The sequence below is a fragment of the Siphateles boraxobius genome, unplaced genomic scaffold, assembly GCF_051911475.1.
Source record: "Siphateles boraxobius isolate OS27281-9 unplaced genomic scaffold, OSU_SipBor_1 291, whole genome shotgun sequence".
Taxonomy (NCBI): domain Eukaryota; kingdom Metazoa; phylum Chordata; class Actinopteri; order Cypriniformes; family Leuciscidae; genus Siphateles; species Siphateles boraxobius.
In genome coordinates this window covers 42501-55446 of record NW_027508910.1, presented here as the reverse complement: position 1 = coordinate 55446, position 12946 = coordinate 42501, and the positions used below count along the sequence as shown (strand labels likewise).

The 12946-nt window shown below is 46.5% G+C and overlaps 1 protein-coding gene and 1 long non-coding RNA gene across 4 annotated transcripts in view; both read right to left on the bottom strand.

Moving 5' to 3' along the window:
- The window catches only part of LOC143754077 (uncharacterized), a 66184-nt gene that overhangs the window by 12015 nt on the left and 41223 nt on the right, over positions 1-12946 (bottom strand). The window lies entirely within an intron of this gene.
- The window catches only part of rab28 (RAB28, member RAS oncogene family), a 29461-nt gene continuing 28050 nt past the window's right edge, over positions 11536-12946 (bottom strand). For 2 of the 3 annotated variants that reach the window (XR_013207881.1, XM_077246981.1), the window contains one exon: positions 11536-12946. This exon is cut by the window's right edge. The gene's annotated coding sequence lies outside the window, so the exon portion shown is untranslated. The other variant, XR_013207882.1, reaches the window with a different exon arrangement.

Genomic DNA, 12946 nt, shown 5'->3' with positions numbered 1-12946 from the left:
AAATACTTGTTTGTTAAACAAATGATTATGACATTTAGGAAAATCACATGTAAATTAATCTCGCCATGTTCCTTATACCAGTAACTGTGTGAAATCACAATTTGAGATATTACTTACCTGTGTGAAATTATAGGTTGAGTTAAGATTTTTTCCACCCAAAATGTAACGTTAAAAAAATTCTATTGCTAATGTTATAGATCGTTCATTTAATGAATAAGGCAGTTCACCTAAAACTGATCCTTCTGTCATCATTAAGGCCCGTCCACACCGAGAACAATAATTATAATTATTAACCTCAACATGAACGATATCGTTGTTTATTTGAAGTTTTGTCATTCAAGCGCTTTAAAACCAGGTGTATTCTGACTGGCTGTACATCTTTGTATTGTTAATCAACTGGGGAATAAAATATTGTTATCGGTATAGTCATTAATCTTCTCTTTTCACATTAAATTAGAACGATTATTAAAACTTTACTTACAATTATATTCCTTATTGTGATCGCGACTCGCTCCCATGTTGTTTCAAACATGTTGGCCCTTTTCTCTGTGGAATATAAGATATTTTGATTTAGATTTGTGATTCATTTAAGATATAATTAAGTTTGGAAAGACACGAGGGGAATAAAATAAAATAATTTGCATTTTGAGTGAACTATACCTTTACTCGGAGAATTGTTAGGGATTGTCACATATTCTACTAAAAGGTTTCTTACCTGTGTGTTGAATCATAGTAAAGGTTGTGATGCTTCTTACATGTGTTAAATGTTAGTTTGAGATTTTCACTTAAAATCTCTCCTCAGAGTTAACGGTCACTCGACAAATTAGTCACGCCATCACTCAAAAAAACCGCGCGCGGGAAACTATACTCGAACTCCCCAATGACCCGCCGCTCATCTGTCAAACCTTCAGCCGTTTTCTCGCATTATTTCCACCATATATTATTCTTTCCTTGCGTCTTTTTCGAGTAGGCCGGGAGTGCGGTGGGTGTTTGAACTGGAAGCCTCTTGGCGTTGTTTTCTTTCCTAAAACACCTGTACAAACAGCGGCCGCGCCAAGTGACAGCTCTCGTTCTGACACAGCGGGAAGCGCGTACCAGCCACTTTAACGGACGCGCGCAGACCTGACCCAGACGATCGCGTGCGCTCAGTATCTGAAATGCATACTTCATTAATTAGCGTCGATTTGACCCTCAGTTATCGTCGCCATTGTACAGAAACAATACAGCCTAATAATAGAAAAATAAATTAGTATTTAGGCGGGATCATAGCTTAAAGTATACCTGGGGTGAAAATCCAGCTTTTAATGTTGTTTATTTGCTATGTGGTGTTTTTAATATTCTTTAGGACAAACCATGTGTGAATTCATAAGTCGACAGCATTGCTGAGTATTTTCTCCTTAAAACTGCAGTGAACCAAAGACAGTCTCAAAAACAGGTTTGAAATCGCTGGTGTTTCTGACGTCAAAAACTACCTTGTAACCAATCAGATCAACGTGTGATCGTCAACGAGTGAATCTCTGGGCTGAGTGAGTGAGTGAGTGGAGGCGGGGTTCATTTGCATATTCATAGAAGGTGTATAAGCTAATAAATGAGGCAAGGGTCAAGCTATTTTAAGGCACGAAGATTTTTTTTAAGGAAAACACTTTTAAATATGTAATATTGATGATTAAAGAGGAGTTTTAAAGGGATAAATGTGTTGACTACAGGGTTTTAAGCAAAATAAAAAATAAATTAAAGTAACAATTACAAAATTACAACACGCTGCAGAAACCATCATGTTGAACTGCATCTGAAGTGTCTCAGCTGAAGGAGAAATACATTATAATCGGTTTAATATATCGGCCAAGCGTTCTTATGGGGCCAATATATCGTGCATCCCTCATATATATATATATATATATATATATATATTTTCAGGGTTTGAAATTAATTTGGCTGCTAAATTAAGTTACCGTTCATTCAGAACTTCAACTAACCAAAAAATAAATAATAAAATAAACTAGATTAACTACGTCACAGCTTTTTCACATGCATATTTGCATTATATATATATATATATATATATATATATATATATATATTTACATCAATTATAGTTACTAGTTACTTTTGTAATTTATCATTAAACATTGAAAAGCTGAATAGTGCAGTTAATATATTTCTGTCTCTCAGTGAAGGTCAAGTGAGGAGCGACTGATGAAGTGAATAATGAGATGTGAGCGCATGAACAGAGGAGTGTGTAGCGTATGAACAGAGGAGTGTGTAGCGTATGAACAGAGGGGTGTGTAGCGTATGAACAGAGGAGTGTGTAGCGCATGAACAGAGGAGTGTGTAGCGTATGAACAGAGGAGTGTGTAGCGCATGAACAGAGGAGTGTGTAGCGTATGAACAGAGGGGTGTGTAGCGTATGAACAGAGGAGTGTGTAGCGTATGAACAGAGGAGTGTGTAGCGTATGAACAGAGGAGTGTGTAGCGCATGAACAGAGGAGTGTGTAGCGTATGAACAGAGGAGTGTGTAGCGCATGAACAGAGGAGTGTGTAGCGTATGAACAGAGGAGTGTGTAGCGCATGAACAGAGGAGTGTGTAGCGTATGAACAGAGGAGTGTGTAGCGTATGAACAGAGGAGTGTGTAGCGTATGAACAGAGGAGTGTGTAGCGCATGAACAGAGGAGTGTGTAGCGCATGAACAGAGGAGTGTGTAGCGTATGAACAGAGGAGTGTGTAGCGTATGAACAGAGGAGTGTGTAGCGTATGAACAGAGGAGTGTGTAGCGTATGAACAGAGGAGTGTGTAGCGTATGAACAGAGGAGTGTGTAGCGTATGAACAGAGGAGTGGGTAGCGTATGAACAGAGGAGTGGGTAGCGTATGAACAGAGGAGTGTGTAGCGTATGAACAGAGGAGTGTGTAGCGTATGAACAGAGGAGTGTGTAGCGTATGAACAGAGGAGTGTGTAGCGTATGAACAGAGGAGTGTGTAGCGTATGAACAGAGGAGTGTGTAGCGCATGAACAGAGGAGTGTGTAGCGTATGAACAGAGGGGTGTGTAGCGTATGAACAGAGGAGTGTGTAGCGCATGAACAGAGGAGTGTGTAGCGCATGAACAGAGGGGTGTGTAGCGTATGAACAGAGGAGTGTGTAGCGCATGAACAGAGGAGTGTGTAGCGCATGAACAGAGGAGTGTGTAGCGTATGAACAGAGGGGTGTGTAGCGTATGAACAGAGGAGTGTGTAGCGTATGAACAGAGGAGTGTGTAGCGTATGAACAGAGGAGTGTGTAGCGTATGAACAGAGGGGTGTGTAGCGTATGAACAGAGGGGTGTGTAGCGTATGAACAGAGGGGTGTGTAGCGTATGAACAGAGGAGTGTGTAGCGTATGAACAGAGGGGTGTGTAGCGTATGAACAGAGGAGTGTGTAGCGTATGAACAGAGGGGTGTGTAGCGTATGAACAGAGGAGTGTGTAGCGTATGAACAGAGGAGTGTGTAGCGCATGAACAGAGGAGTGTGTAGCGCATGAACAGAGGGGTGTGTAGCGTATGAACAGAGGGGTGTGTAGCGCATGAACAGAGGAGTGTGTAGCGTATGAACAGAGGGGTGTGTAGCGTATGAACAGAGGGGTGTGTAGCGTATGAACAGAGGGGTGTGTAGCGTATGAACAGAGGAGTGTGTAGCGCATGAACAGAGGAGTGTGTAGCGCATGAACAGAGGGGTGTGTAGCGTATGAACAGAGGGGTGTGTAGCGCATGAACAGAGGAGTGTGTAGCGTATGAACAGAGGGGTGTGTAGCGTATGAACAGAGGAGTGTGTAGCGTATGAACAGAGGAGTGTGTAGCGCATGAACAGAGGAGTGTGTAGCGTATGAACAGAGGGGTGTGTAGCGTATGAACAGAGGAGTGTGTAGCGTATGAACAGAGGAGTGTGTAGCGTATGAACAGAGGAGTGTGTAGCGTATGAACAGAGGAGTGTGTAGCGTATGAACAGAGGGGTGTGTAGCGTATGAACAGAGGAGTGTGTAGCGTATGAACAGAGGAGTGTGTAGCGCATGAACAGAGGAGTGGGTAGCGTATGAACAGAGGAGTGTGTAGCGCATGAACAGAGGAGTGTGTAGCGTATGAACAGAGGGGTGTGTAGCGTATGAACAGAGGGGTGTGTAGCGCATGAACAGAGGAGTGTGTAGCGTATGAACAGAGGGGTGTGTAGCGTATGAACAGAGGGGTGTGTAGCGCATGAACAGAGGAGTGTGTAGCGTATGAACAGAGGGGTGTGTAGCGTATGAACAGAGGAGTGTGTAGCGCATGAACAGAGGAGTGTGTAGCGTATGAACAGAGGAGTGTGTAGCGTATGAACAGAGGAGTGTGTAGCGTATGAACAGAGGAGTGTGTAGCGTATGAACAGAGGGGTGTGTAGCGTATGAACAGAGGGGTGTGTAGCGCATGAACAGAGGAGTGTGTAGCGTATGAACAGAGGAGTGTGTAGCGTATGAACAGAGGAGTGTGTAGCGTATGAACAGAGGAGTGTGTAGCGTATGAACAGAGGGGTGTGTAGCGTATGAACAGAGGAGTGTGTAGCGCATGAACAGAGGAGTGTGTAGCGCATGAACAGAGGAGTGTGTAGCGTATGAACAGAGGAGTGTGTAGCGCATGAACAGAGGAGTGTGTAGCGCATGAACAGAGGAGTGTGTAGCGTATGAACAGAGGAGTGTGTAGCGTATGAACAGAGGAGTGTGTAGCGTATGAACAGAGGAGTGTGTAGCGTATGAACAGAGGAGTGTGTAGCGTATGAACAGAGGAGTGTGTAGCGTATGAACAGAGGAGTGTGTAGCGTATGAACAGAGGAGTGTGTAGCGTATGAACAGAGGAGTGTGTAGCGTATGAACAGAGGAGTGTGTAGCGTATGAACAGAGGAGTGTGTAGCGTATGAACAGAGGAGTGTGTAGCGTATGAACAGAGGAGTGTGTAGCGTATGAACAGAGGAGTGTGTAGCGTATGAACAGAGGAGTGTGTAGCGTATGAACAGAGGAGTGTGTAGCGTATGAACAGAGGAGTGTGTAGCGCATGAACAGAGGAGTGTGTAGCGTATGAACAGAGGAGTGTGTAGCGCATGAACAGAGGAGTGTGTAGCGCATGAACAGAGGAGTGTGTAGCGCATGAACAGAGGAGTGTGTAGCGTATGAACAGAGGAGTGTGTAGCGTATGAACAGAGGAGTGTGTAGCGCATGAACAGAGGAGTGTGTAGCGCATGAACAGAGGAGTGTGTAGCGCATGAACAGAGGAGTGTGTAGCGTATGAACAGAGGAGTGTGTAGCGTATGAACAGAGGAGTGTGTAGCGTATGAACAGAGGAGTGTGTAGCGCATGAACAGAGGAGTGTGTAGCGCATGAACAGAGGAGTGTGTAGCGTATGAACAGAGGAGTGTGTAGCGTATGAACAGAGGAGTGTGTAGCGCATGAACAGAGGAGTGTGTAGCGCATGAACAGAGGAGTGTGTAGCGCATGAACAGAGGAGTGTGTAGCGTATGAACAGAGGAGTGTGTAGCGTATGAACAGAGGAGTGTGTAGCGTATGAACAGAGGAGTGTGTAGCGCATGAACAGAGGAGTGTGTAGCGCATGAACAGAGGAGTGTGTAGCGTATGAACAGAGGAGTGTGTAGCGTATGAACAGAGGAGTGTGTAGCGTATGAACAGAGGAGTGTGTAGCGTATGAACAGAGGGGTGTGTAGCGTATGAACAGAGGAGTGTGTAGCGTATGAACAGAGGAGTGTGTAGCGTATGAACAGAGGAGTGTGTAGCGTATGAACAGAGGAGTGTGTAGCGTATGAACAGAGGAGTGTGTAGCGTATGAACAGAGGAGTGTGTAGCGTATGAACAGAGGAGTGTGTAGCGTATGAACAGAGGAGTGTGTAGCGTATGAACAGAGGAGTGTGTAGCGTATGAACAGAGGAGTGTGTAGCGTATGAACAGAGGAGTGTGTAGCGTATGAACAGAGGAGTGTGTAGCGTATGAACAGAGGAGTGTGTAGCGCATGAACAGAGGAGTGTGTAGCGTATGAACAGAGGAGTGTGTAACGCATGAACAGAGGAGTGTGTAGCGTATGAACAGAGGAGTGGGTAGCGCATGAACAGAGGAGTGTGTAGCGCATGAACAGAGGAGTGTGTAGCGCATGAACAGAGGAGTGTGTAGCGCATGAACAGAGGAGTGTGTAGCGTATGAACAGAGGAGTGTGTAGCGTATGAACAGAGGAGTGTGTAGCGTATGAACAGAGGAGTGGGTAGTGTATGAACAGAGGAGTGTGTAGCGTATGAACAGAGGAGTGGGTAGTGTATGAACAGAGGAGTGTGTAGCGTATGAACAGAGGAGTGTGTAGCGCATGAACAGAGGAGTGTGTAGCGTATGAACAGAGGAGTGGGTAGCGTATGAACAGAGGAGTGTGTAGCGTATGAACAGAGGAGTGTGTAGCGTATGAACAGAGGAGTGTGTAGCGCATGAACAGAGGAGTGTGTAGCGTATGAACAGAGGAGTGTGTAGCGTATGAACAGAGGAGTGTGTAGCGCATGAACAGAGGAGTGTGTAGCGTATGAACAGAGGAGTGTGTAGCGCATGAACAGAGGAGTGTGTAGCGCAAGAACAGAGGAGTGTGTAGCGTATGAACAGAGGAGTGTGTAGCGTATGAACAGAGGAGTGTGTAGCGTATGAACAGAGGAGTGTGTAGCGCATTAACAGAGGAGTGTGTAGCGTATGAACAGAGGAGTGTGTAGCGCATGAACAGAGGAGTGTGTAGCGCATGAACAGAGGAGTTTGTAGCGTATGAACAGAGGAGTGTGTAGCGCATGAACAGAGGAGTGTGTAGCGTATGAACAGAGGAGTGTGTAGCGTATGAACAGAGGAGTGTGTAGCGCAAGAACAGAGGAGTGTGTAGCGTATGAACAGAGGAGTGTGTAGCGTATGAACAGAGGAGTGTGTAGCGTATGAACAGAGGAGTGTGTAGCGCAAGAACAGAGGAGTGTGTAGCGTATGAACAGAGGAGTGTGTAGCGCATGAACAGAGGAGTGTGTAGCGCATGAACAGAGGAGTGTGTAGCGCAAGAACAGAGGAGTGTGTAGCGTATGAACAGAGGAGTGTGTAGCGTATGAACAGAGGAGTGTGTAGCGTATGAACAGAGGAGTGTGTAGCACATGAACAGAGGAGTGTGTAGCGCAAGAACAGAGGAGTGTGTAGCGCAAGAACAGAGGAGTGTGTAGCGTATGAACAGAGGAGTGTGTAGCGCATGAACAGAGGAGTGTGTAGCATATGAACAGAGGAGTGTGTAGCGTATGAACAGAGGAGTGTGTAGCATATGAACAGAGGAGTGTGTAGCGCAAGAACAGAGGAGTGTGTAGCGTATGAACAGAGGAGTGTGTAGCGCATGAACAGAGGAGTGTGTAGCATATGAACAGAGGAGTGTGTAGCGCATGAACAGAGGAGTGTGTAGCGTATGAACAGAGGAGTGTGTAGCGTATGAACAGAGGAGTGTGTAGCGTATGAACAGAGGAGTGTGTAGCGTATGAACAGAGGAGTGTGTAGCACATGAACAGAGGAGTGTGTAGCGCAAGAACAGAGGAGTGTGTAGCGCAAGAACAGAGGAGTGTGTAGCGTATGAACAGAGGAGTGTGTAGCGCATGAACAGAGGAGTGTGTAGCATATGAACAGAGGAGTGTGTAGCGTATGAACAGAGGAGTGTGTAGCATATGAACAGAGGAGTGTGTAGCGCAAGAACAGAGGAGTGTGTAGCGCATGAACAGAGGAGTGTGTAGCGTATGAACAGAGGAGTGTAGCGTATGAACAGAGGAGTGTGTAGCGTATGAACAGAGGAGTGTGTAGCGCAAGAACAGAGGAGTGTGTAGCGTATGAACAGAGGAGTGTAGCGTATGAACAGAGGGGTGTGTAGCGTATGAACAGAGGAGTGTGTAGCGCATGAACAGAGGAGTGTAGCGTATGAACAGAGGAGTGTGTAGCGTATGAACAGAGGAGTGTGTAGCGTATGAACAGAGGAGTGTAGCGTATGAACAGAGGGGTGTGTAGCGTATGAACAGAGGGGTGTGTAGCGTATGAACAGAGGAGTGTGTAGCGTATGAACAGAGGAGTGTAGCGTATGAACAGAGGAGTGTGTAGCGTATGAACAGAGGGGTGTGTAGCGTATGAACAGAGGAGTGTGTAGCGTATGAACAGAGGAGTGTGTAGCGTATGAACAGAGGAGTGTGTAGCGCAAGAACAGAGGAGTGTGTAGCGTATGAACAGAGGAGTGTGTAGCGTATGAACAGAGGAGTGTGTAGCGCATGAACAGAGGAGTGTAGCGTATGAACAGAGGAGTGTGTAGCGTATGAACAGAGGAGTGTGTAGCGTATGAACAGAGGAGTGTGTAGCGTATGAACAGAGGAGTGTGTAGCGTATGAACAGAGGAGTGTGTAGCGTATGAACAGAGGAGTGTGTAGCGCATGAACAGAGGAGTGTAGCGTATGAACAGAGGAGTGTGTAGCGTATGAACAGAGGAGTGTGTAGCGTATGAACAGAGGAGTGTGTAGCGCATGAACAGAGGAGTGTGTAGCGCATGAACAGAGGAGTGTGTAGCGTATGAACAGAGGGGTGTGTAGCGTATGAACAGAGGAGTGTGTAGCGCAAGAACAGAGGAGTGTGTAGCGTATGAACAGAGGAGTGTGTAGCGCAAGAACAGAGGAGTGTGTAGCGCAAGAACAGAGGAGTGTGTAGCGTATGAACAGAGGAGTGTGTAGCGTATGAACAGAGGAGTGTGTAGCGTATGAACAGAGGAGTGTGTAGCGCAAGAACAGAGGAGTGTGTAGCGTATGAACAGAGGGGTGTGTAGCGCAAGAACAGAGGAGTGTGTAGCGTATGAACAGAGGAGTGTGTAGCGTATGAACAGAGGAGTGTGTAGCGTATGAACAGAGGAGTGTGTAGCGCAAGAACAGAGGAGTGTGTAGCGTATGAACAGAGGAGTGTGTAGCGTATGAACAGAGGAGTGTGTAGCGCATGAACAGAGGAGTGTGTAGCGCATGAACAGAGGAGTGTGTAGCGTATGAACAGAGGAGTGTGTAGCGCAAGAACAGAGGAGTGTGTAGCGTATGAACAGAGGAGTGTGTAGCGTATGAACAGAGGAGTGTGTAGCGCAAGAACAGAGGAGTGTGTAGCGTATGAACAGAGGGGTGTGTAGCGTATGAACAGAGGAGTGTGTAGCGCAAGAACAGAGGAGTGTGTAGCGCAAGAACAGAGGAGTGTGTAGCGTATGAACAGAGGAGTGTGTAGCGCATGAACAGAGGAGTGTGTAGCGTATGAACAGAGGAGTGTGTAGCGCAAGAACAGAGGAGTGTGTAGCGTATGAACAGAGGAGTGTGTAGCGTATGAACAGAGGAGTGTGTAGCGCAAGAACAGAGGAGTGTGTAGCGTATGAACAGAGGGGTGTGTAGCGTATGAACAGAGGAGTGTGTAGCGCAAGAACAGAGGAGTGTGTAGCGCAAGAACAGAGGAGTGTGTAGCGTATGAACAGAGGAGTGTGTAGCGTATGAACAGAGGAGTGTGTAGCGCAAGAACAGAGGAGTGTGTAGCGTATGAACAGAGGAGTGTGTAGCGCATGAACAGAGGAGTGTGTAGCGTATGAACAGAGGAGTGTGTAGCGTATGAACAGAGGAGTGTGTAGCGCAAGAACAGAGGAGTGTGTAGCGTATGAACAGAGGAGTGTGTAGCGTATGAACAGAGGAGTGTGTAGCGTATGAACAGAGGAGTGTGTAGCGCAAGAACAGAGGAGTGTGTAGCGTATGAACAGAGGAGTGTGTAGCGTATGAACAGAGGAGTGTGTAGCGCAAGAACAGAGGAGTGTGTAGCGCAAGAACAGAGGAGTGTGTAGCGTATGAACAGAGGAGTGTGTAGCGTATGAACAGAGGAGTGTGTAGCGCAAGAACAGAGGAGTGTGTAGCGTATGAACAGAGGAGTGTGTAGCGCATGAACAGAGGAGTGTGTAGCGTATGAACAGAGGAGTGTGTTGCGCAAGAACAGAGGAGTGTGTAGCGTATGAACAGAGGAGTGTGTAGCGTATGAACAGAGGAGTGTGTAGCGCAAGAACAGAGGAGTGTGTAGCGCATGAACAGAGGAGTGTGTAGCGTATGAACAGAGGAGTGTGTAGTGCATGAACAGAGGAGTGTGTAGCGTATGAACAGAGGAGTGTGTAGCGTATGAACAGAGGAGTGTGCAGCGCATGAACAGAGGAGTGTGTAGCGCATGAACAGAGGAGTGTGTAGCGTATGAACAGAGGAGTGTGTAGCGTATGAACAGAGGAGTGTGTAGCGTATGAACAGAGGAGTGTGTAGCGCAAGAACAGAGGAGTGTGTAGCGCAAGAACAGAGGAGTGTGTAGCGTATGAACAGAGGAGTGTGTAGCGCATGAACAGAGGAGTGTGTAGCGTATGAACAGAGGAGTGTGTAGCGTATGAACAGAGGAGTGTGTAGCGCATGAACAGAGGAGTGTGTAGCGCATGAACAGAGGAGTGTGTAGCGTATGAACAGAGGAGTGTGTAGCGCATGAACAGAGGAGTGTGTAGCGCATGAACAGAGGAGTGTGTAGCGCATGAACAGAGGAGTGTGTAGCGTATGAACAGAGGAGTGTGTAGCGTATGAACAGAGGAGTGTGTAGCGTATGAACAGAGGAGTGTGTAGCGTATGAACAGAGGAGTGTGTAGCGTATGAACAGAGGAGTGTGTAGCGCAAGAACAGAGGAGTGTGTAGCGCATGAACAGAGGAGTGTGTAGCGTATGAACAGAGGAGTGTGTAGCGCATGAACAGAGGAGTGTGTAGCGTATGAACAGAGGAGTGTGTAGCGCATGAACAGAGGAGTGTGTAGCGTATGAACAGACGAGTGTGTAGCGCATGAACAGAGGAGTGTGTAGCGTATGAACAGAGGAGTGTGTAGCGCATGAACAGAGGAGTGTGTAGCGTATGAACAGAGGAGTGTGTAGCGTATGAACAGAGGAGTGTGTAGCGTATGAACAGAGGAGTGTGTAGCGTATGAACAGAGGAGTGTGTAGCGCATGAAAAGAGGAGTGTGTAGCGTATGAACAGAGGAGTGTGTAGCGTATGAACAGAGGAGTGTGTAGCGTATGAACAGAGGAGTGTGTAGCGCATGAACAGAGGAGTGTGTAGCGTATGAACAGAGGAGTGTGTAGCGTATGAACAGAGGAGTGTGTAGCGTATGAACAGAGGAGTGTGTAGCGTATGAACAGAGGAGTGTGTAGCGCACAGTTCCACATCAGATGAAGTGACGAGCGCTCGTGTGTGTGAGCTGTCGAGGAAAGACTATTTCAGGACCAATTACTCACCGGCATCATGTTACAGTAAATTACAGGCAGACATTTGAATGATATTAATATTGGACAATATTCCTGACCACATGTCTACATCCTCCTCCACATTAATACATCTCCTGACCGTGGGACTCGGAAAAGACATATTTTACTTTTCCAGAGGAATGAAGATGGAAGGAAAAAAACCAGACATCCATGTCAACGTGTGTTGTGACATTTATTCCTAAACGCTACAACGCTCTACAACACCTGGACAGGCTTGAGTTTACAAATACATTCAGTTTTTAAATAGAAATATTTAGAAACTCCTCTAAATAGAGGGATCTGTGGAAATGAAAACACACACAAGCACACACACACACTCGCGCACAAACCAACAAATCACTCAAACTGAGTTTACAGGCGAGTGTTCAACACACTCTCAGTGTGACTCCAGATTATTGGTCCAATATAAAGCTCGTAAACATCAGATATCAGTCATGAACACAGAGGGAGTTAACGCTCCACATATACACTCTGGATTCCACAGAAGAATATAAAAAATAAACTACAGCATGAAAAACGGGGAAATACTGTGTAAATTGAGTCAAAAATTCACAATGAAGAGTTTATGTTGAAATGTGTTCAGAATGGCATTCTATAAAGGTACTTTTCTTTCATAACACACACACACACACACACACAAACACACACACACACACACACACACACACACACACACACTCTCTCTATCGCTCACACACACTCTCGCACTCTCACTCTCACTCGCACACTCTCACTCACTCTCTCTCGCACACTCACTCTCTCACACTCACTCTCTCACACTCACACACTCACTCACTCACACTCACTCTCTCACACTCTCTCACACTCACTCTCTCACACTCACTCTCTCACACTCACTCTCTCACACTCACTCTCTCACACTCACACTCACTCTCTCACACTCTCACTCACTCACTCTCTCACACTCACTCTCTCACTCACTCACACTCTCACTCACTCTCTCACTCACTCTCTCAAACACTCACTCTCTCACACTCACTCTCTCACACTCACACTCACTCTCTCACACTCACTCTCTCAAACACTCACTCTCTCACACTCACTCTCTCACACTCACTCTCTCACACTCACACTCTCACACTCACTCTCTCACTCTCTCACACTCACTCTCTCACACTCACTCTCTCACTCTCTCACACTCACTCTCTCACACTCTCTCACACTCTCACTCACTCTCTCACACTCACTCTCTCACACTCACTCTCTCACACTCACTCTCTCACACTCACTCTCTCACACTCACTCTCTCACACTCACTCTCTCACTCTCACACTCACTCTCTCACACTCACTCTCTCACACTCTCACTCACTCTCTCACACTCACTCTCTCACACTCACTCTCTCACACTCACTCTCTCACACTCACTCTCACTCACTCACTCTCACTCACTCACTCACTCTCTCACACTCACTCTCTCACACTCACACTCTCACTCACACTCACTCTCTCACACTCACTCTCTCACACTCACTCTCTCACACTCACACTCTCACTCACTCACTCTCACTCACTCTCTCACACTCACTCTCTCACACTCACTC